This window comes from Sus scrofa, chromosome 5 (genome assembly GCF_000003025.6).
Source record: "Sus scrofa isolate TJ Tabasco breed Duroc chromosome 5, Sscrofa11.1, whole genome shotgun sequence".
NCBI classification, from domain to species: domain Eukaryota; kingdom Metazoa; phylum Chordata; class Mammalia; order Artiodactyla; family Suidae; genus Sus; species Sus scrofa.
In genome coordinates this window covers 49,492,881-49,517,346 of record NC_010447.5, presented here as the reverse complement: position 1 = coordinate 49,517,346, position 24,466 = coordinate 49,492,881, and the positions used below count along the sequence as shown (strand labels likewise).

Sequence of the window (24,466 nt, the reverse complement as noted above, 5' to 3'; positions counted from 1 at the left end):
ACAGTACAATGAGCAAAACCAAGAAGTTAACAGATAAAATTGGCTGATATACAAACCTTATTCAAATTTCAAAAATTGTCCCACTGGTCCTTTTCTTAAACAATGGGCCAATAGTTATCATGTCTTCTTAGACTCTTTTCATTTGGGATAATTCCTCAGTCTTTCCTTGTTTTTCATTGGCACTTTTTTTAAGAGTATTGCCTGGTCATTTTGTAGTATGGCCTTCAATTTGAGTTGTCTGATACTTTCTCATCATAAGATTCATATTATGCATTTTTGGTAAGAACATGACAAGTTCCCCTCCTCTATTCGTTCTCACATAAATTGCTTGTACTCAAATCTTTATTGAGAGTCTATTTCTGAGGAACCAAAATGAAGATAGTATGGGAGACAGATCCAAAAACATCTTGCTGCAAATTATGTCAAAGATGTCCTGCCTATGTTTTCTCTGGGAGTTTTATACCACAAAGCCACAGTAGTCAAAACAGTATGGTACTGATGCAAAAACAGATACACAGATCAATGAAACAGGATAGAGAGCCTAGGAACAAACCCACACACACTTATGGTCAATTAATCTATGACAAAGGAGGGAGGAATATACAATTAAGAAGAGACAATCTCTTCAATAAGTGGTGCTGGGAAACTGCACAGTTACAGGCAAAAGAATGAAATTAGAATATTCTCTAACACCATACACAAAAATAAACTCAAAATGGATTAAAGACACAAATGTAAGACCAGATACTATAAAACTCACATGTTTTAAGTGGACAGATCAATAACTCTGAAAAATATAAGCTGTATAAACCACCTAACCAATTAAGACACGGAACATTTTACTCTCCCCCTAAAGTTTACTTTTGTACCTGACAGTTTCAAATTGTCAGTCTCTTGCAACCCTCTGTCCCAGGCAATTACCGATCTGATTTCTATCACTATAAAGTGGCTTTGTCTGATTTAAACTTTCATATAAATTAAACTAAATTATTCAGTAAGTATAAAAAAGAACACAAATGATGTTTTGTGCCTTTCTTGGTGAGCCACAGGAAGGACGCATCATGCTGATAAGTCTCATTACTGATGATGGTTAACTTTGATCACTTGATTAGATGGTGTCTGCCAGGTTATTCTACTGTAAAGTTGCCACTTTCCCCTTTGTAATTAACAAGCATTCTGAGAAGAGATATTTGGACACTGTGAAAGTATCCTATTTATCATCATAGTTTCACCACTAACTTAGCATCTAGTCATGATTCCTGCCTGAGAAAATTATCACTGTGGTGTTTACCAAATGGTTACTTTTTACTTTCATCATTCCTTTTAAAGTTACTAACTGGTATACTATCGTTATAAAAGTGTCATATTTTCTATTCCACTTATTATTTTTTCAACACTTTTCATAACATCATTGACTATATTGAGTATAATCCATTGCTAAAATTATTTCCTTGCTCAAATATCCCAGATATGGCCATTGGAAGCCACTTCGAAGTGGCTCCAACAACCTTTCAATATGTTTCTATCCTTTTTTTAGTAATTTCTTACTTTCTGGAACCACAAGACATTCCAGTTTCTCATCACATAGTTTTCCTCTTCTTGTCCCACAATCATCTATTTCTGCAAGGGTTCCTGGTTTCTTTTATTGGAGAACGATATTTAGAAACCAAGATCTAAGTACCAGGGGTGCTCATCAGTAGTGAGTGTTACTGCTTTTAGGCATTCTCAGCAGAGAGAGCTAGGGAATATATAAATGGACACACAAACACACTCACACCTCTTTCTGTATAACACACACCATGAGTTTTTTACTGATACCTGTGATTCTAATTCAACACCATATGGTTCATTCTAGCCCTCCTTATTATTATTTTTTTAAAAGTGAAGAGAGTGGCTCTCATTGTCCACAATCCTAGTATATACTCAAAGCAGTTCCAGAAATGTTAACTCTCACCCTTATGAAAAACAGAAGCATTAATCCATATGATGTGAAAACCAAATTTTCTGAAAATACAATAGTTCATTTTTATTAAATATTACACTATAAAGTCAAAACTTTGGCAAAGTTTCTTAGATTATCTCTTTGTCCCCTATCCCCTTCACTTATAATTCACAGGAAAACAATTTCTTAAATTTGTTATTTTTCGTTTTTCCTGTGAAGCTCCCTGAACACCCTAATTCATTTTAATTAATTATTTATTTTTGAGTATGTGAAACATTAACACAATTCTAAAAATCACAACTATTCCAAAAAAAAGGTATTCAACTAAGTGTCACACTTCCCTGTCATCCCTTCTACCTTATTTTCATTCTCTCTATACCCATTCACTGGGCCCAACCTCTACAGGTAACAATCAATTTCACGAGTTTTTGGCTTATCCTTAATGTTTTGCCCCAATTAGCAGATACAAAGTGTATTTTTGTTTTTGTCCATGACCACAGCCTGCGGAAATTCCCAGAGCCAGGGATCAAACTCTCACCAAAACAATGACAATGCTGGATCCATACTCACTGAACCACCAGGAAATCCCTAGTTATTATTTTTCTGCCTTTTTTTCACTTAGCACTATAGACTAGATATTACTTTATATCTGTTCATTAGTTTTACAGTTGCACAGTACATCATTTTGTGGAGATGCCATAATGCATCAATGTACTGAACCATTCTCCTGTCATGAGCATTTAGATAGTTTTTAATATTTTACAGTTACAAACAATGCTACAATGATTAACCTTGGGCATGTGATTCTCATATCGTTGAAGATACATCTTCAGGATAAATTCCTAAAAAATTGGACTGTTGGGTCAAATGGTGTGTGTATATGTCAATTTTTTAGATGTTGCCTAATTCCTGTCCAAAAGGCTTGCACTAATTTTCATTCTATTTAGTAATATATGAGAATAAAACCTGTTTTTCAACTCTTCCCCCAGATCATTTTAGCAGAGATGCCGAGCAATATTTGAAGATTGTTTTATGATAACCTCTTCTCTCTGACTGCAGATATCATCTAACCATAGTGCTAACAATCAAAGAAAAGGTTTATACAAATATAACAGAAGAAGAACAGAAAGAACAAGGAACTAGGAAAAAACATTCCTGGAAAAAAAATACATTGGTTTTGATCACAACAGCTCAGAGTAGAAATATATAGCTTAGAATCTTCCCTCTGAAAGCTTAATAAACCAAGATTTTACAGTTATTTTTTCCATGGCCAAGATTAAGCCCTGCCTCCTTTATGCCCACAAGAACCATACCAATAGCACAGAGCACATACCAAGTAGCACAGAGTATGTGAGTTGTCTGCTAAAATGTCTTGCATTAGACATTTTATTTTGAAGTGGAAGCCATATATTGATCAACATATTTATCTCAACTCACAGCACAATATTTAATATGTAACCTTCCTAGAAAAGTATGTTAGAAGTTCATTAATATAAAAACAAACATTTTCTATGTGTTCAATCTGTGCCAGACACCATCCTAAATGTTTTGTATGCATTGTCTCATTAATCCACAGAACAATCAGACAAGGTTTGTTTTGTAATTATTTCCAACTTATAGATGAGAAAACAAAGGTGTAGAGACGACACATAACTTGCCCAAAATGATAAATCATGGTTTGAGTAGGATTTGAACTGAGGTCTATCTCATTCCAAAGCTTGTGCTGCCTTGCTTCCACCTGGATGGCACCTGAAAATAGAAGTCTTCCTGATGCACCATAGGTCACACTTATATGGCAAGTTCCTACTTTGCCTATAGAGCTAGTTCTGTATTATGGATCTCAGGCCAGTGTGTCACTATTAAGAAGGAAAGGAAAGGTGGTACTTTTATGGTTTCCAAATAGACTCTTAAAAAGCTTTCTGAGGTTTTTACCTTTTGGCAAACAAAGCTTTGGCTCCTCTGATACATGCACACATTTATTACACCCTTGTGACTGTGGTTTATGCACAAGCATCCTCTTTAAAGAGTTTTTAAAAAAATGAAATGTGATTTCCTTTCTGACAGCAAAGGAAAAATAAAAAGATGTTCTTTGCCCTCCTGTTCTGTGTTTGGAAGTCAAGTCTGCAGTTCCCAGAACTCTATCACCAGCTTGTTACATTTCCATAAATCTGTCCAAGAATACAACACTGTTCACCCAAAAAAAAGAGTAACATAAACTGTAAAACTCATGCACTTGATACCTGGATCCAATTTGCCCCCATTCTGTACATAAGTGAAAATAAAGCAACTCTAAGTCTCTGAAATGACAATATCACATTATTTAGATAAGTGCCACCAAATCATTATTGAAATTCTGATAGCATTTGCCTTACTGGTAAAAGAAAATTACCTGTAATGCATAGTTTAAATAATTACTTTTAAACAAAAGCTTCTTTTCTACATTGCTTATTTATCTTTTGAGACCAACTCAGCAGGGCTATGTATTTTATTAAAATTGCCTTCAGACTGCTAATGGCAGGGCGTCTGTTAGCACAGGAAAAGTGATGGCAGTTTGACTCCTATTCCTAATATTGGGAGTTAGTCCAGACACTTAAGAGCCAGAACTCTGCTGTGCATTTGACTATGTTATCAACACTTTACTTGCTAATGATACTAGTGACAGCATTTCAATATGATGGGTCAGGCTTAAATAGGAAAGCTTATAATTGTGCTTACAGAACCAAAGGAACCCCCCTTCCCCCCCAAAAAAATCCCTTTTATCAGCAGATCAGCTGGTGTTAAGCTTCACGTCTGGGAATGATTTGGTAAGCTTCTGCTCAATAGTTTTTCTCATTCCCCACTTCCCACCTTGAATGGGAGTCTCCCTCAGCACCTGATACCTACACGTTCAGAAAATGACAACTGAGAGCCTTCCTGTGGTGCAGCCATGTGCCAACTACCCAGCAGAAGGTCACACTGATGACTTCCCTGTGGCTTTTATTTTCCCCAGGGAAATCCACAGGCAGGGCTGACTGCTTGCCAAATATGCTGAGTGCCACAAACCAGCAGTGCTAAGAACCCCCCATCCTTCTTGATGGGAGGCAGTAAGCAACTGTGCTGAACACCTGTGTCAGCTCCTGTTCCTGGGGACACCCCAGGCAAGCACTCATTCAGCATTCGGGGATGGGGCTCCCCTCTTCTAACAAGCACTTCTGTTCAAAAACTTCTCAGGAGTCATATGATAATAGCTGTTTGTCAGATCACTGTAACATCAGCATGTTTAACACTGTTAAGGAGGATGATTTAAATCATTCATGAGTTAAGTATTTTACTATAATCATCTAAAGGGAATCAGCATAACAAATGCATTTCCTGTTATGATAAATGTAAAAGTAAAATTCTCCGTCACTTCCTCCAACCAACTTGAGGAAGAGGAGACATAGTCTGAGATTGGGATGGCATGATTCCATAGATGGACAAGATCTAAGTCAATCGGTATTTCACCTATAACTAATGGCAATAATATACTAAGTTAAACTAGTGAAAATTCTAGTCAAGAATGGATGGAGGAAAAAATCAGGCAATATAATTAAAAGATTGCCTGCCATGAGTTAAGACTTAGTAAGAATAGATGAATGAATGAATAAACCAATGAATGAAGGAATCCCTATACAATTTTCAATACTTCAAAAAATTCCATAATCCAGTAATGATTATATTCTAGTGAGCCAACTGAATCTACACTTAGTGTTTGCTATTTGCAAACAATTCAGGCAGGATTTGTGCAGAAATTAAAGGTAAAAAAAATGAATAAGTAAACCAAAGCCACATAGCTTATCAAGCAGCAAAACTACAATTCAAACTTCAGAGTTTCTTCTATTTCAACTATCCCATTTGGCTGTCTCCAAAATTCCACATGGCATTCACACTGCTGGTCTTTGAGGGTATTCACTCAGCCTGGACTGTTCTTCTTCCACTAAAGGAGGCAACTTTTGTTATAATCCCCTATAAGCTTCATCTTAAATTCCCCTGCCTGGTTCCAGAATCTCTGCATGGAATGCTTCTTCAGTAGATCATTAGCATTTCAATGTACAGACCATCAAAACAATTCAAGTACCCCACCAATAAAAAATAAGTAAATAAATAAAAACAAACAACTACTTAGTCTGATTTCCTAGATCTGTGAGTTGCATGGCTTTTATTTCAATTACTCAAGGTTAAAATTCATCCCTTATTGCTCCAGGAGGTCTAGCTGCATCTTCAAATTTCTGTGCTGGTATCTGTCTCCCAAGTTTTACCATTCTGGTCTTGCTTAATGACTATAATGATGTCCTAACTTCACCAGTAGATCCTCCCCTCTCAATCAACCTCATAGTGCCACCATATTAATTAATTAATCCAAGGGACAAATTGAGGAAGAAGGGACATAGCCAGACTTGGATAGCATGATTCCAGAGTCTGAGATTTGGATGGCATGTGACCTAATTACTACAGCAACATTCCCTAAAAAAAAAAAAAAAAAAAAAAAAAATTGGCTCCCTTCCCCAAGTCCTACTGAACTAGGTCTAATCCTAGCATGAGATTCAAAGTCCTTTTTTGCAGACTATGAATTGTAAAATCACTTTATGTCATACAGAGTCCATCATATCTTTACAGTCACTATCCCATTTCTGTATACCCTGTGCTGTATCCAAACCTACCCAAGCTGAAAAAGACACTTAAGACACCAGGACCTTAAATATACACTATTTGACAAATAGCATATGGCAAAGTCCAACATCCATTCATGATCGAAACTCTTACCAAAGTGGATATAGAGGGAACATAATAAAAGCCTTTTATGACAAACCCATAGCAAATATAATACTCAATGGAGAATAGCTGAAAGCCTTCCCACTAAAATCTGGAACAAGACAAGGATGCCCACTCTCACCACTGTTATTCAACATAGTATTGGAAGTCCTAGCCACAGAAATCAGACAAACAAAAGAAATCAAAGGCATCCAAATAGGAAGAGAAGAGGTAAAACTGTCATTGTATGCAGATGACATGATAGAAAACCCTAAGGACTCAACCCAAAAACTACTTGAACTGATCAACAAATTTACCAAAGTAGCAGGATATAAGATTAACATTCAGAAATCAGTTGCATTTCTGTATACTAACAATGAAATATCAGAAAAGGAATACAAAAATACAATACCTTTTAAAATTGCACCCCAAAAAATTAAATACCTGGAAATACACCTGACCAAGGAGGTAAAAGACTTATATGCTAAGAACTATAAAACATTAATCAAGGAAATTAAAGAAAATGGAAAGAAATGGAAAGATATTCCATGCTCCTGGGTTGAAAAATTAACATTGTAAAAATGGCCATACTACCCAAAGCAATCTACAGATTCAGTGCAATCCCTATCAAATTACCCATGACATTTTTCACAGAACTAGAACAAACCAGCCCAAAATTTATATGGAACCACAAAAGACCCAGAATTGCCAAAGCAATTCCAAGGAACAAAAACCAAGCAGGAGGCATAACTGTTCCAGACTTCAGGCAATATTACAAAGCCACAGTCATCAAGACAGTGTGGTACTGGTACTAAAACAGACATACAGACCAATGGAAAAGAACAGAGAACCCAGAAATAAACCCAGACACCTATGGTCAATTTATCTTTGACAAAGGAGGCGAGAACATAAAATGGGAAAAAGACAATCTTTTCATCAAGTATTACTGGGAAACCTGGATGACTGCATTCAAATCAATGAAACTAGAACACACCCTCACACCATGCATAGAAATAAACTCAAAATGGCTTAAAGACTTAAATATAAGACAAGACATCATCAAACTCCTGGAAGAGAACACAGGCAAAACATTCTCTGACATCAACCTTACAAATATCTTCTCAGGTCAATCTCCCAAAACAATAGAAATAAAAGCAAAAATAAATCAATGGGACCTGATCCAACTGACAAGCCTTTGCATAGCAAAGGAAACCAAAAAGAAAACAAAAAGACAACTTACAGAATGGGTGAAAATAGTGTCAAATGATGCAACTGACAAGGGCTTAATTTCTAAAATACACAAACAACTTATACAACTTAACAGCAAAAAAGCCAACAACCCAATGGAAAAATGGGCAAAAGACCTGAATAGATATTTCTCCAAGGAAGATATACAGATGTCCAAGAAGCACATGCAAAAATACTCAACATCACTGATTATTAGAGAAATTCAAATCAAAACTACCACGAGATACCACCTCACACCACTCAGAATGGCCATTATTAATAAGTCCACAAATAACAAATGCTAGAGAGGGTGTGGAGAAGAGGGAACCTTCCTGCAATGTTGGTGGGAATATAAGCTAGTACAACCACTATGGAGGACAGTGTGGAGGTACCTTATAAAACTATACATAGAACTACCATATGACCCAGCAATCCCACTCTTCGGCATATATCCAGTAAAAACCTTCCTTGAAAAAGACACATGCACCTGCATGTTCATTGTAGCTCTATTCACAATAGCCAAGACATGGCAACAACCCAAAGATGTCCATCAACAGATGACTGGTTTAGGAAGATGTGGTATATATATATATACCATATATATATGTGGAATACTACTCAGCCATAAAAAAGAACAAAATAATGCCATTTGCAGCAACATGGATGGAACTAGAGACTCTCATACTGAGTGGAGTAAGTCAGAAAGAGAAAGACAAATACAATATGATATCACTTATATCTGAAATCTAATATAGGGCACAAATGAACCTTTTCAAAGAAAAGAAAATCATGGACTTGGAAAATAGACTTGTGGTTGCCAAGGGGGTGGGGGAGGCAGTGGGATGGATTAGGAGCTTGGGGTTAACAGATGCAGACTATTGCCTTTGAAATGGATGAACAATGACATCCTGCTGTGTAGCACTGGGAACTATGTCTAGTCACTTATGATGGAGCCTGATAATGTAGAAAAAAGAATGTATGCATGTATGCGTAACTGGGTCACCATGCTGTACAGAAGAAAATTTAGAGAACACTGTCAATTTTTCCAGCTATAATGGAAAAAAATAAAAATCATTATATTTTAAAAAAAGATGCTAAAAAAATAAAATGATCACCTTGACATTATAGTAGTGATAATTTTAAGAAACAGTCCTTCCTTCCAAATATCAATACTACCTTCTCTATCTTGATAATTTTTATGAAAATAAATATGAACATTTTTCTCTTTTTTATTATTAAAAAGAGCATTCCCTGTTTTTTTTTTTTTCCTTTATATCAAATATGGTCACTTCTGGAGTTTCCCTTATGACTCAGAGATAATGAATCCAACTAGTATCCATGAGGACCCAGGTTTGATCCCTGGCCTAGTTCCATGGGTTAAGGATCCAGAGTTGCTATGAGCCATGGTGCAGCTCACAGACGTGGCTCAGATCTGGCATGGCTGTGGCTGTGGCTTTGGCTGGCAGCTCTAGCGTGGAAACTTCCATATGCTGCGGACCTGAAAGGACACACATGCTTAAAAAAAGAAAAAAAAAAGTCACTTTTAATATAGGTGACAGGTGACTCCTACAACCAATTTTTATTTAGGTACCACACCCACTGGTTTAACAAACGTAAAGGAGCTGCAGAGATAACAGAAACATCCTGTGCATTTCTCTTTATGGGAGAAGCAGAGTTGGTCATTTAGCAGCAAACCTAGCTTAAAGACCCCAAGTCACCTAGCTGGTAAGTTTCAGAGCTAGTTCCAGAAATCATGCCCTCTGAGTCCTACAAAGCTGTTTAAAAAAAAAAAAAAAAATTCCACATTTCCTTCTCATAAATAGTCTCATGGGTCATGTGATCAACATAACAAACCATAACATAATTTTCAAACATTCTCCCTTACCACTAGAAGATAAAGTTCATGTCTTGTTTGTGGACTTATACAAGGCCACATACTTTGGGTGGAAATTATAAATGACAAACAAATGGGAAATTCAGCTACGCAAAGCAACTAATCAGACACAGATATTTCTAAACACGACATGTCCTTGTCATTAATGTGCCTATTATGAAACTAGAAGTTATTATACAAAACCAGAGAACATGATTCAAAATCAAAATAATTCTGCAAATTATGGACATAAAAACTGAAAAATGATAGTTGTTTTATTTTAACATTAGCTCCTTGAACACAATCATCAGCCAAAATCTTAATTAGATAATGTTGCTCTAATATTTTAAGTCTATTTTTATTCATAATTTATATTCCATGTATAAAGAAAAAGTTTTAAAGTTTTACCCAACCTATAAGTCCAAATGAGTTTTTTTAATAATGATTTTTATTTTTTCCATCATAGCTGATTTACAGTGTTCTGTCAATTTTCTACTGCACAGCAAGTGAGTTTTAAAACACACGAGCTACACCATGCCCTTTACTGGCTAAAATCCCTTTAATGACTCCCATTTCTCTCAGAATAACAGACAAGGTCTACCCTGGTGACCAGGCTCTATATGATGGACATCCTCCCCTTTCTCATCTCTAACTTGTCCATGCTTTACTCTCTTCTGGCCACAATGCCCTTCTTGATGTTCCTTCAACATATCAAGCACACCCCTTCTACTTGTTCTAACTAAATATTGAATGTACCTCTCTTTGCCCATAAATCTAAACGGTTCCCTCTTCCACTCCATTCAGGTCTGTGCTCCACTCTCTGTCAGAAATATCATTCCCAAGACATGGTATTTAATATCATTTCCCATTGTTCTCTATTCACTCTGCTTTATTATCTCCTTAGTATGTAGTCCCATTAACATATATATTAAAATCTTCATTTGACGTTTTCCTCCACTAGAATAAAAGCTCCAGGCCAGTAGGAACTTCTGTTGTATGAATGAATGAATGATCATCCTTTCATTTCATACAGCTGAATAGGAAACTTCTCCAGAGAAGCAACAATATGAAAACTAACTAACAAAAAACAACACTTAACATTCTTGAGTTCTTTGAATATCACTACAATTCAAAGTGAAATATTACTATCAACTGTAGTCTTTATCAAAATATAAATCGGTGAAGATGGCAAATGATGGTGGTATTTTTACATACCCATACAATATTGTGTGCAGAACTGTTTGTGTTCTATAACTTGTAAGGCTCATAATGAAGTGGGACTGCATGCTGTCAAAAAACACAGATTTATCTCTGCTACTAATATTTCATGTGACAGTGGGTGGCAATTTAGGTTTATTAAATTGGTGGATTGGATTGAGGCTCTTTGTATCCCTCAAGACCACAAGGGACCGAAGGGATGTTTGTCTCTTCTTTCTTGATTTTGCTTCCGAACATGCAAAACTCAAACAACAACTGTACTCAATTTAAGGTCAATACATACCTAACAGCTGGATGCCAAGAAAATTCACCATGTTTGGCTTCAATTTGGTTCTTTAGTGTTTAGTTCAATGATATTTATAAACTGAAAGTTGGGAAATGTTTACTACCAGAAAAGTCTTTATGAAAGTATCACCCTAAAGTGGTTTTCAACTCTGCAAGAATCAGTGCAGACATACTTACAAACCCAATTACTTGGGCATATCATTCTAAACACAGATTTTTGCAGGACTGTTACCTAATTGAGCTAAATGAGAGACCTGAGTATATGCGATGCATCAAGATACACTTGAAATTATCTTTCCTTTAAGCTGGAAGGTAGTGTTCTCTCAGGATACATAATAATAATAACCTGTCTAGTCCATAATGCTAGAAAATAGCTAAATCCCTGAAGCATCCAGGCAGAAGAAATTTTAAGCTTGGCTCCTTTCTGAATAAGCCATTTCACTGTTAGAGATGTGATCAGACTGAAGGACAAAGCCATTTATCTCCCTGTGTGATGGAACTTGAAAAAGCCACTGGTAGTTTCTCTCCAGGAGACCTGGATGTGTGGAGGAGCTAAGTTAAGCTGCTGGAGAGTTGTGGAAGTGGTTAACACTGGAGGGGTAACAGAGGGAGAGGATCCCCAAGCTTCTACAAATAACTAAGCAATAGCAGCTAGTGTTGTAATCACTGTTTAAGACAACTGGAAGGCTTCCCTGAAGCAGGAGATAAACACAAGGGATCAGTCACTCATGGTGACAGGGCAACAGGGGGCGGGGCTACAAAGGCCTTGATGATTCCATCCGGCTTACTGAGGAGGGGGCTTACACTAAACCTTCCACAATGGTTGGAAAATGCTCACAGTAGACCCTGTGACTACTGGGATTTTCTGTCTACATAGAAAATATCTGTTTCATTTAAAACTTTATTTTATATATGGTAGTCAACATTAAGTGGTAAGGTTAGCGTTAGTAAACAGACTGACTCTAAAGAGTATCAAGATATTTAGAGGTGCTCTGTGCTCAGAGAATATAGGAGAGAAGAAAGGAAACCTAACTTTCATGACCCAAGTGTTTGCCCATTATAATTATATAATTAATAACATGTTATTATGTTTCAAAGTTTTGATTCTGAAAATATCATCAAAAAGTCTTCATTTCAGAAGAGTTTATATAATAAAAAGAATGATAGAAATTGTATCTTGTTAGGTAAGAAATTTTCTTCTATTCCTAAAAAGCTCTTGAAATTATTTTTTCATCTTCAAATCCTAAAAAAGAGAATGCCCAAAGGCTGGACTTATTATATAAAGGCTCAAGCCATTATTTACAAAAGTGAAGACCACACCAAGTAAGCACGGACAAGAAATAAACAAGTTGAAAAAAATCAAGAACTCCAGAATTAATGACAAAAGAATGATCAGCAAGCCATAATGCAATGTCCTGACCTTTTGAGTCTCCAATTTCTCCCACTCCTGATGTCCTTGATATTATCTATTTCTTGCAATGCTAAGAAAAACAAAGAAAAGTATTTAGTGAGAAATCAGATCTCTTCCAAAATACTCAGGTTAAAAAAATTAAACATTATAAAGAGAGTTAAACAACGTTTCTACTATGTAACCCTGGAAGAAAAATTAAGTAATTTCATTGTATAAATGTTTCTAGACCAGATAATACCTACCTAACAATGTCAGACTTACAGGACTATGCTAGTCAATAGATGATGAATAAATAATAAATGAATAATCAAAAAACAAACTTTCATAAATGACAATCAAGTCACACTGACAGTTGAAATGTAAAAAATATAAGACCGTTATGCTGAGGCTGTATCAATTAAATCACTTTTTAAAATCTTTTTATTATTAATTTGATGACATAAGCACTGTGTGTATGTAGCCTAGAGTCACCCCAGGCCCAGCTCTATTGAGAGAAACAATTCTAACTGTTCTTATAGTCCATGATGACTAACTTAAAATATACTTAACATAAGTATAACTACTTACAACTACAATACTTTATGTAGTTTAAAATGCTGATGGGCACTAAAATTTATTAAATATAAATTAGCACTTATCAAAGAGCAGTACTATATGGTACTAGGATACTAAGTTGTGCGAGAATAAAGGGTTTACAGGAATTACCACTGTGGCACAATGGGTTAAGGATCTGGCATTTCTGCAATTGTGGCATAAGTCACAGCTGCAGCTCCTATTTGATCCCCAGCTGGGGAATTTACAAATGCCGCAGGTGCGACCAAAAAAAAAAAAAAAAAGACAAAGGGCTTACAAACTCACTGGATAATTTGTAGGTTAAAACAACAAAAACAGCAAAGTAAAAACAGAAAGATTGTATTTATACTCAGTCACTTTATCTAAGCCAGACTCTAGTATAATAAAGGCCAGGGTTTACTCATTGGCCCATGGCAAAAGAGTTTTACTGTCTTTAGAAATTTAACCTCTTTGAAAGTTTATTTTCATGATCTGTACAATGGTTTCATAGTCTTGTCATGAGTCCAAAAATTCAAAACATTTTCAAGAATACAACAATTTTATCATGATTTTATTATTTATTTACGGATGTAGAATAATTTTTATAAGGGGGAGGTTCATTATCTATTCTCAACTTTTTAAGCTTTGGCCCCAAAATGATTAAGTTCTACAGTTTCAAATGTTTAAACATTTATTAATGATTTTTGTGATCTTGCAATATGATGATTAAAACTGTAAAAACATAAATTACATAACTTTTATGAAATGGTAGAGTTACCTATATCACCAATCTGATTATGTGGCCAATATTTAAAATGGGACCTCAAAAATGATACTTTGAGGGTAACAGAATACCACTTCTATGCTACAGCCAATTTAGAGGTGATCTGGGACCAGGCTACTTGTCTAACTTTTGATTACTAGTTTATATAAGACTTTTCACTTTTAAAGGCCAAAATAATTTGGGGTGATTTCTGGGATACCTAAGTTCTATTAAAGGAATTTATACATCAAGGAATTATGGGAGGAATTATACATCAAGACTAAGCAGGATTTATCCTAGGAATGCAAAGTTGGTTTAACATCTAACTATTAAATGATGTAATATACCATACTAATAAAAGACAAAAGCATACAATCATCTCTATGGATGCTTAAAAGCATTTGACAACATCCAACACCCTTTCCTGATATAAACATTCAACAAACTAGCAACAAAAGGGAATTTCCTCAGCCTAATAAAGGATGTCTACAAAAAAACTCACAAGTATACTTAGACTCACTATGATCAGAAATAATACAAGGGAATCCACTCATATCACTTCTATTCAAGATTATACTGGAGGTTTTAGCCAGGTTTATTAGGAAAGAAAAGAAATAAAACACTCCCAGATTGAAAAAGGAAGAAGTAACACTATTTCTGTTTGGAGACAATGTTATATTTATTTAGAAAATCCTAAGTAATTCGCTGAAAAAACTATTAAAACTAATGAACAAGTTCACTAAGGTTGCAGGATACTCAATCATATATAAAATCAATTGGATTTCTACATACCAGTGACAAACATTCTAAAAATTAAGAAAATTCTATTTACAACAGTACGAAAAAATAAAATACGTAAGTATAAATTTAATAAATAAAACACTTGTACGTTAAAAGCTAATACACCATTGAAAGACATGAAAGAATATCTAAAATAGATGAAAAGACATCCCATATTCATGGATCAGAAAACTTAATATGACAATACTCCCCAAATTGATCTATAGATTCAACACAATCCCTTTCAAAATTTCAGTGGCTGGTTGGTAAAAACTGACAAACCGATCCTAAAATTCATATGGAAATGCAAGAGATCCAGTATAGCTAAAACAGTCCTGAGAAAGAAAAAGGTTGGGTAATGTGTCCTACACAACTTCAAAACTATAAAGACAAAGCTACACTAATTAAGAGAGTGTAGTGCAGGCATAAGGATACAAATACAGATCAAGGGCATAGAATTGAGAATAGACAAGAAAACCCAGACATCTCTGGTCAATTGATTTTTGACACACTTGCCAAGACAATTCAATGCTCTGGACCAAAAAAATAATAATAATAAATTTGGTCTTTGTCCTTGGTTCTTGGCACAGAGCTACAAAAGCCCTTGGAATTCCCTGAATGATAGGTACTTCTTTGTTACGCTATGAGGTAACTTGAGGCAGAACCTCTCTCTAGATGAGTTCAAGCTGGGAGAGAGGTTGTCAACAAAAGTAACCAGGTGATTCGAAGGCTGAAACTTTCAGACATCCCTGCCCTCCACTCTGATACCCATTTTTCCCCACCCCCAAGCTCTGGGGAGAAGAGAGGGGCTAAGAGATTGAGTTAAATGACCTGGCCAATGATTTAATCAATCATGTCTAGACAACTGCATCAATAAAAACTCTAAACAACAAGGTTAAGAAGGCTTCCTGGTTGGTGAACATATTAATATCCTGGGAGGGTGGTACACCCTGCCCCCACAAAGACAGAAACTTTTGCACCGAAACCCTTCTAGGCTTGTCCTATATACTCCTCCACCTGGCTGTTCATTTGAATCCGTTATAATGAAACAGTCATTGTAAGTAAGTACTTTCATGAGTTCTGTGAGTAATTCTAGTGCATCACTGAACTTGAAGCATTATCCTGGGAACTCTCAAATCTGTAGCAAATTCAGCCAGGCAGAAGTCCCCACGGTCTGGGGACCCCAGCTGCATTCTGGAGTATGGGTAGTGTTACTGTTAGGGACCTCACCCTTTACTTTGTAGGATCTGACTCTAACTCTAGATAGTTAGCATAAGACCGATGTGAATCACAGGACACCCAGGTGATGTCAGTGAATTAGTACTGGAACATAAGAGTCCTCAACAAGTGGTTCTGGGACAACTGAATATCCATATGCAAAAGAATGGAAATGGACCCCTACTTCAATACTGTATTGAAAAATTAACTCAAAGTGGATCATACAACTAAATATAAGAGCTAAAAGTATAAAAGTCTTATAAGAAAGCATAAATAGCTGTAACTTTTCATTTGGCAATGGTTTCTCAAATACACACCAACAGATAAAGCAAGTGACAAAAGAAAAAAAATTAAATTGGATTACATCAAAATACAAAAACTTTCTTAAAGCAAGTGAAAAAGACAATCTACAGAATGGGAGTAAATATTTGCAAACCATAGATATATTAAAGGACTTATATGCAGAATATATAAAGAACTCTTACGACTCTAGAATAAAAAGTCGAACAACATAATTTTAAAAAGGCAAAGAATCTGAATAGACATTTTACCACAGAAGATATAAAAATGACGAACTAGCCCCTGAAATATACTCGACAACATTAGCCATTAGGTAAATGCAAGCCAAAACCACAATGATACACTTCACATCCACTAGGATGGCTATTAAAAAATCAGGATGGGGGTTCTTGTCATGGCTCAGTGGTTAACGAATCCGACTAGGAACCATGAGGTTGCGGGTTCAATCCCTGGCCTCGCTCAGTGGGTTAAGTATCTGGCGTTGCCGTGATCTGTGGTGTAGGTCGCAGATGTGGCTCAGATCCCGTGTTGCTGTGGCTGTGGTGTAGGCCAGCGGCTACAGCTCCGATTAGACCCCTAGCCTGGGAACCTCCATATGCCATGGGAGCAGCCCTAGAAAAGGCAAAAAGACAAAAAGACAAAAAAAAAAAAAAATCAGGATGCAAAGAAATTGGAACCCTTGTACATCATTAGTAGGGATGTGAAATTCTGCAGGTGCTTTGGAAAATACTTTGGCAATTCCTTCATAGAGTTATCATATGACCCAGCAATTCCACCCTTATTTACATACACAGGAGAAATGAAACACATGTCCATACAAAAACTACTGCCCCATGTTTCATAAAGGCACTACTTATAACAGCCAAAATGTGGCAACAGTCTAAGTGTACAACAACTGACAAATGGATAGACAAAATGTGCTAAATCCATACTCTAATACATGGATATATATAATACAGTCATCTTACTGAGCCATAAAAAGGAATGGAGTACATGCTACAACATAGAGGAAACTTGAAAATACACCAAATGAAAGAAGCTAGTAACAAAATATCATATATTGTATAATTCCATTTATAAAAAATGTCCAGAATAGGTAAATCATAGAGACATAGACTAGTTTAGTGGTTACTTAAGAGTTATAGGGCAAGGAGTCTTATAGGATAATGAGGAATGACTATTAATGAATATATAGTTTTTGTCAGGTGAAAATGTTCTAAAATTATATTGTGGTGATATTGATAAATTCCTTGAATTTACTAAAAAACAAAACAAACACTGAATTGTACTTTGAATGAATGAATTATATAGTATATAAATGATAACTCAATAAAGCCGTTTTTAAAAAATTACAGAGATTAAAACAAAGACACATTAACACATTATTCCCATTTTTAAAATGGAAAAGTACCCATATCTCTATTGAAAAAAATCTAACCATGTTAATATAATACAAAAGAAAATTTATATTTTGATAGGTTATTTCTTGACAGATAACATTAATAGCATACCAAGACTGAATACTAATATTAAAATAATAGGACGATGTTCCACTTTTAGTTTTCAGAGGTTAGTCTTTCAACAGAAATCAAGTATTATAATATAATCCAAGTATAACTGTCACTTTTTCAAGGCTGATAGTGTAGGGAAAATTTTTTTTTAATTCAAAGTATGGAGATAGTACAGAAATCAATTTGCTAAAAACTGTTAAGTCATATAGACACCGTAGTGATTTTAAAATTCTCTGAGAATGACTGTTATAAAAGAATATTTTAGCTGTCAAACAAAACTAGATAACTATGTGAGGAAACACACACTTCAAAAATATCAAATTTCAGTGACATATAAAATTTTCCAAACCTATCTATTTAAACTTTTATTTTAAGAAATATTCAGAAGCTACATTATCCTATGGGACTATATGTATCCAATTTCATGATGGTAAGAATTATATGATTAAGCAACCCAATCAGTTCCAGTTATGCAACCTACAATGTCTAAACTTTGTAATTTAACACATTTGACTATTCAAGTATATTTTCTGCTACTGAAATTTAAATAAGGTCTGTGCCTTTCTCTAAATTGCACACACACATTGCTTGGAGTCAAGCTAGGGATGCGCTGAATAGAAACTATCTATCCATTCATCTATTTATTTATACAACAGTTACAGAGTACTTATCATAAGATATTGTATATCTAATAAGGCAGAATGGAGACATAAAATGAACATGTGATTTGAGATCATTTAGACTTGAATTTGAGTTCAGGTCTTGACTTATAGGCAGCAAGATTTTTCTGAACCTTAGTTTCCTCAATTGTAAAGTGAAAATTAAGTGAGTTAATAAATGTTACAAAACCCAGTAATAAATGTAAATTTCTTTTTTTCTGCCAACGCTGAAAGCTAAGATTAATCAGATATGGATTCTGCATTTTAGGAATTAATAGTACAGTAGACATTATAATATATATTAATCAATTAAATAAGGTGAAAAATTATATAGTAGAAAGTTACAGTGATAAAATAGGTGATTCATACCAGATATACATAATACTGCATCACCACCAAATAGAAATAGCATTTATATAGTTGATTATCAAGCTAATTAGATAATATCAAGTAAAAAATAGACAATAATCTCAATTTTGTTTCAAGGACACTCTGAGTTGTTGCAAGTTTAATATAGAAGATTATAATGTTATAAAAATTAAATATAGAAGAGATGCTTACTTGTTGGTACTGTTTCTTATGATAATGAATAAAAATGCCACATTTCCTCTATCAAGAATTTGTTAATTCTGGCCATCCCTGTTCCAGCACATATGCATGACCACTGGAAAGTTACCTTAAGTCTTGATCCTTCCATTTCATCATCTGTTAAATGGGAGTTATAATCACACAGGACTTACTGGGTGATTGATAGAATTAAACAAGTTAGTGCCCAAGTATCTGATCCATTAAGTACCACTGAGTAACACTGTATGTACCCAACGAATGTTTGATATAGTCTTATTACTCATTATAATCTTTCATGTCACACCAACTAGTAGAGGTATTTTAATTAAATTTTCACTACCATTTACTAAGAGGTGAAGTGTCATGAGAAAAATATTTTTGTATGCATACTGGGAAAACTGGGGCTTTTTCTTTCTACCTTTCAAAACGGCTAGCAGAATGAAGCTTTTTGACTGGTCAAGACTGTATCATGTGTCTTTGTGGTGGGAAGACAATGAGGAAACAGTTCTCCCAAAAGAAAGAGTATATATGTATGTATGTATGTATATATGTATGTATGTATGTATGGGGAGTGGTGCTCTTTCTAAAAGAAAGGAGTAGTAAGGCATGCTGAAAGACAATATAATAATTGCCCACTTATATCTACTAAGTGAACAGGGATAGCCTTTGTTGGCTGCAGTTTAAATATTCTAATTTAACTGAACTCAGAAGATTATAAATAAAGGGATGAATTCTATAAATTTAGACCTCTTTAACCAATAAGTTCTCATGATAATAACAGAGTCCTCTCCCTTGCGTGCTGTATCCAATTGGCCATTGAATCATTCCTACCTCACCTCTCAAAAATATCTATAAAATCTATCCCTTCCTCTCTGTTTCCATAGCTCTTGCCCTTCTCCACACTGGTGTTGTTCTTCTCTTACCTTGACTACTTTGAGTGCTGCCGTCCTTAGGTATTCTCTTCGCTCTAGTCTCAAACTTTACACAGGAGATAACTTGACCACCTTCTGCCATACTTCTACCTACTCTTCCCTCAACACTCAACTCCATCATTATACCTTCTCAGTGAAGCCTTTCCCAACTCATCAAGGGATATTGAAGAACTCTGCACTTCACAAGTAGTAACTTAGCATATATATGGAAGAATCCACTTATGGGTTATGTCAAGAGAGCTCAAGTTTTTATTATATACCCCATACTAGTAAAGTGGGGCCCTTCATATGTGGCTAGCAAATTTAAAAGTGGCTCAATTTTTTTTGAAAGAATATATGGATCATCTATATTAGCAATCTAACCCATGCTCATATGTAAATTTCATTTCTGGGAAACACATCCTGAGGAAATAATTCCAAAAAACAAAAGTTTATGCACAAATATATTTATACCTAAAAATGATTGATAATATAAAAAAGGAAGGAGTCCAAATGGCTAACAACAGGACATTGGTTAAATAAACTACAGATCACTTTCCTACTTATCTGCTAAGGAAACGAGGCTTAGTAGTTAGCAGAGGCCAGATTCAAATACACATTTCTGTGATTCCAGTACCCAAAGTTCCCAAAAGTGAATTTTTGTCCCCAAATATTAATATTCTAAAAGATTAATTTTGGTTAATTTGCAGAATATAGTAATTTATATGACCAATGCTACATACACACACACACGATACAAAAATGACTCAAAGGATAAATGCCAAAATGCCAATTTTAAAATTAGAATTTTTTTTCTCTTTTGCTAATCTACATTTTCTAAATACTTCTCCAATGAATTATATAACTTTAATAATAACAAAAAGGTTATTAAATAGAATAGCAAACTTTTATTCAAATTGTATGTTGCTATTCAAAACAGTTTTTTTGTTTGTTTGTTTGTTTGTTTTTTGCTATTTTCTTGGGCTGCTCCCGAGGCATATGGAGGCTCCCAGGCTAGAGGTTGAATCGGAGCTATAGCTGCCAGCCTACACCAGAGCCACAGCAACTCGGGATCCGAGCCGCGTCTGCGACCTATACCACAGCTCATGACAACACCGGATCCTTAACCCACCGAGTGAGGCCAGGGATCGAATCTGCAACCTCATGGTTCCTAGTCGGATTCGTTAACCACTTAGCCACAATGGGAACTCCTCAAAACAGTTTTGCAGAGATTCTGAGTTGGCACCTAGTGCTCTCACAATAACCCCATCTTTCTTCTCAGCATTCAGATGCCCAGTGGGGCACCCCATCCAGGTCCGTTTCCTATGTAGCAGCCAAAAGTCTTCTTAAAAACCACATACTGACTTATTGTGCATTAGACACCTTATCTCCACCAGCCCTTTACTTCACAATCACCCTATGAAGTATTCATTATTAACACATAACAAATGAGGATGTGGAATTGAATATAGTTGCCCATGGCCATGTGGTCAGCATGAGGCAGAACTGGGATTTGAACCCAAGACTGCATGACATCAACAATGAGATATCAGGAGTTCCCGCGTGGCGCAGTGGTTAACGAATCCGACTAGGAACCATGAGGTTGCGGGTTCCGTCCCTGCCCTTGCTCAGTGGGTTAACGATATGGCGTTGCCGTGAGCTGTGCTGTAGGTTGCAGACGCGGCTCGCTGTGGTGTAGGTTGCAGACGCGGCTCAGATCCCGCGTTGCTGTGGCTCTGGCGTAGGCCGGTGGCTACAGCTCCGATTAGACCCCTAGCCTGGGAACCTCCACATGCTGCGGGAGCGGCCCAAGAAATAGCAAAAAGACAAAAAATAAATAAATAAATAAAATAAATTTCTAAAAAAAAAAATTAAAAAAAAACAATGAGATATCACATCAAACCTATTAAAATGGCTACCACCAAAAAGTCTACAAATAACAAAAATCATTTAAAAAATAAAGAAAAATAAAAATCATTTTTAAAAAGTCTAAAATAAATTTTGGACAGGATGTGGAGAAAAGGGAACCCTTGTATACTGGTGGTAGGAATGTAAATTGGTGCAAGCACTGTGGAGAACAGTCTGGAGGTTCCTCAAAAAACATTTTAAAAATAGATGCCAAACACAAACTAACTCACAGACATAGAAGACAAATTTTGGGTTACCAAATTGGGGAAGGAAGTGGGGAGGGACAAAATAGGGGTATGGAATTAACAGAAACAAACTATTATGTATGAAATAGATAAGCAACAAGAATATAACACAGAAAATTATAGGCATTATCTTGTAATAACTTGGAATATAATCTGTAAAAGTACTGAATCACTGTTCTTCATACCTGAAACTAACACAATATTGTAAATCAACTATACTTCAATTTAAAAAAAAAAAAATCTATTTTCTTTCCAATAGATCACATAGACCACTTCAAAAGGTACTGGTCTAAGTGTCATTTCCCCATTTTGTTTCATTTTCAAGTGTTCACAAATGTATCAACTAAAGTCATTGTTACTAATATGAAAATGAACTTGTCAGGTCACAGTGGGAAAAATACAAGAATTGGAGGCCTCTCCTCCTACCAACTCTCACTATCTCTTCTTCCTTTTATTTCTTGCACACCACTTAGCACCTCTAAAACTAGTTTGTTTTATGACCTTGCCTATTTTGTTCATTGCTTTACCTTTAGTACCTAGAACAGTGCCTGATTTAAATCGGAGTTTAATAAATACTTAGCAGATGAATAAATAAATGTACTTATAAGAACAGGAACAAATTCCCCTCTTTTACTATGTTATGTGTCTCAACAAATCTACTAGCTTCTCGGCTTTTAAATGTCCAGTTCTTTAATGCAATATTGCCCAAGGTTGTTATGAGTTTAAATTCACTCATTCAAAAACCACTTATTGAGCACTTACTATATGCTAGATATTATTCTGAGCAATGTGATAGTAACAGAACAAGGCTGACTAAAATCTCTAATGTAGCTCATAATCTGGTGGCTGAAAATAGACAAGAATATAACATAATTTGTTAGATGGTGATAAGTATTTTGGAGACAAAACAGTTTGTGGATCGGAATCTGAGAGGAGGATCTGCAATTTTAAGCAGAGTAACTAAGAGGACATTTGAATAAAGAGGTGAGGGGGTGGGACAGGCACATTGGAGAAAGAAATGTTTAGGCAGCAGGAATAGCACTCTGGCATGACTGTCTTTTCAGAGTGGTGGCAATGCAGTGAGTGATGAGAGAGCAGTAGGAAATAAGATCAAGTCAGTGAGGCAGGGGAAAGGACAGACTGTGTAAGGCCTGTATGACATTGTAAAGATGTTGGCTTTTGTTCTTAGAAAAATTAACAGCCATTCGAGGGGTTTGAGCAGAAGTGGGATATTCTGTGACTTAGGTTTTTAATGGATTCAGTATTGCCCAAGAGAGCTGCTTACTAGCATTCTGGGTGGCCAACTCCTCTTTGTTCTGACCATCAAGCACAGGGCAGGTCATTTAGCATCTGTAAACTCAGCCCACCAAATGCCAGTAGTAATCCCCAGACATTCTGACAACCCAAAATACCCCCATTTATTTCCAGAGCTATGTTAACAATAGACAATGGCAGGTATAAAGGTAGAGTCTATTTTAATATTCCAGGCAATACTTTATGTCATCTTGAGCCAGAGTGGCAGTGCAGTGGTGAATTCAGAATATATACTTTATAGAGACAGGATTTGCAAATGGATTGGATATGGGCGCGAGTGAAAGCTAAGCTAGAAGTCAAAGAAGACACCCAGGTGTTTGAAACTAGCCAAGAGGAGAGTGGAGCTGCTCTTCACTGAAACTGAGAAGACTGAATGTGGATAGAGCAGATTTGGTGAAGAAAGCAAGCATGCAGTCAAGAGAGGTTAGGAACCACTGCGGAAAAGCAGGTATGTCAATATTTTATGCAAGAGTTTTGTGACATGAGGTAATGAGTACTAGTTCTAAACTGACAGGATTTTGTTAGAGTGCATTTTATGAGGGAATAAACAGAAATAAACATTAGATAAATACATGAATAAATGATCACTAATAACTAATAGTAGTCTATTAACTAGTCTAAGCAATTAGATTATGTCAACAAAAGTGGGTTTTAAAAATCATAACCCAAAGGAATGGATTTAATTGTGGGATTTCAAACAATAAGTGGTGTGTGAGTAGGCAGGCTTTTAAAGTTATTAAAATCCCACCAGGCCCACATGGCTTGGAGTTGATGTCCCACAGTGAGATGAGGCTCAGCCTTGGAAGAACAGTGAGTGTCACAACTGTCCTGTACCTCATACTGACTCTGCACCACCAGTCCCAACACTGTGGAGTCAGCCAGTCAATAAATGCAACCTTTTCTACATGATGGGCAATTTAAGGATTCCAGAGAAAAGCCGTGACCAGACATTGTTTTCGCCACCCTTGATGTTGAGTCATTCTTCCATGGACAGAACAAATTATCAACCCAG

General features: G+C 35.8%; 1 protein-coding gene across 27 annotated transcripts in view; it reads right to left on the bottom strand.

The window, feature by feature from the left end:
- SOX5 (SRY-box 5) overlaps positions 1-24,466 on the bottom strand; it is a 1,006,514-nt gene that overhangs the window by 649,117 nt on the left and 332,931 nt on the right. For all 27 annotated transcript variants that reach the window (XM_021092938.1, XM_021092936.1, XM_021092946.1 and 24 more), the window contains one exon: positions 12,736-12,796. The gene's annotated coding sequence lies outside the window, so the exon portion shown is untranslated. The remainder of the gene's footprint in view (positions 1-12,735; positions 12,797-24,466) is intronic.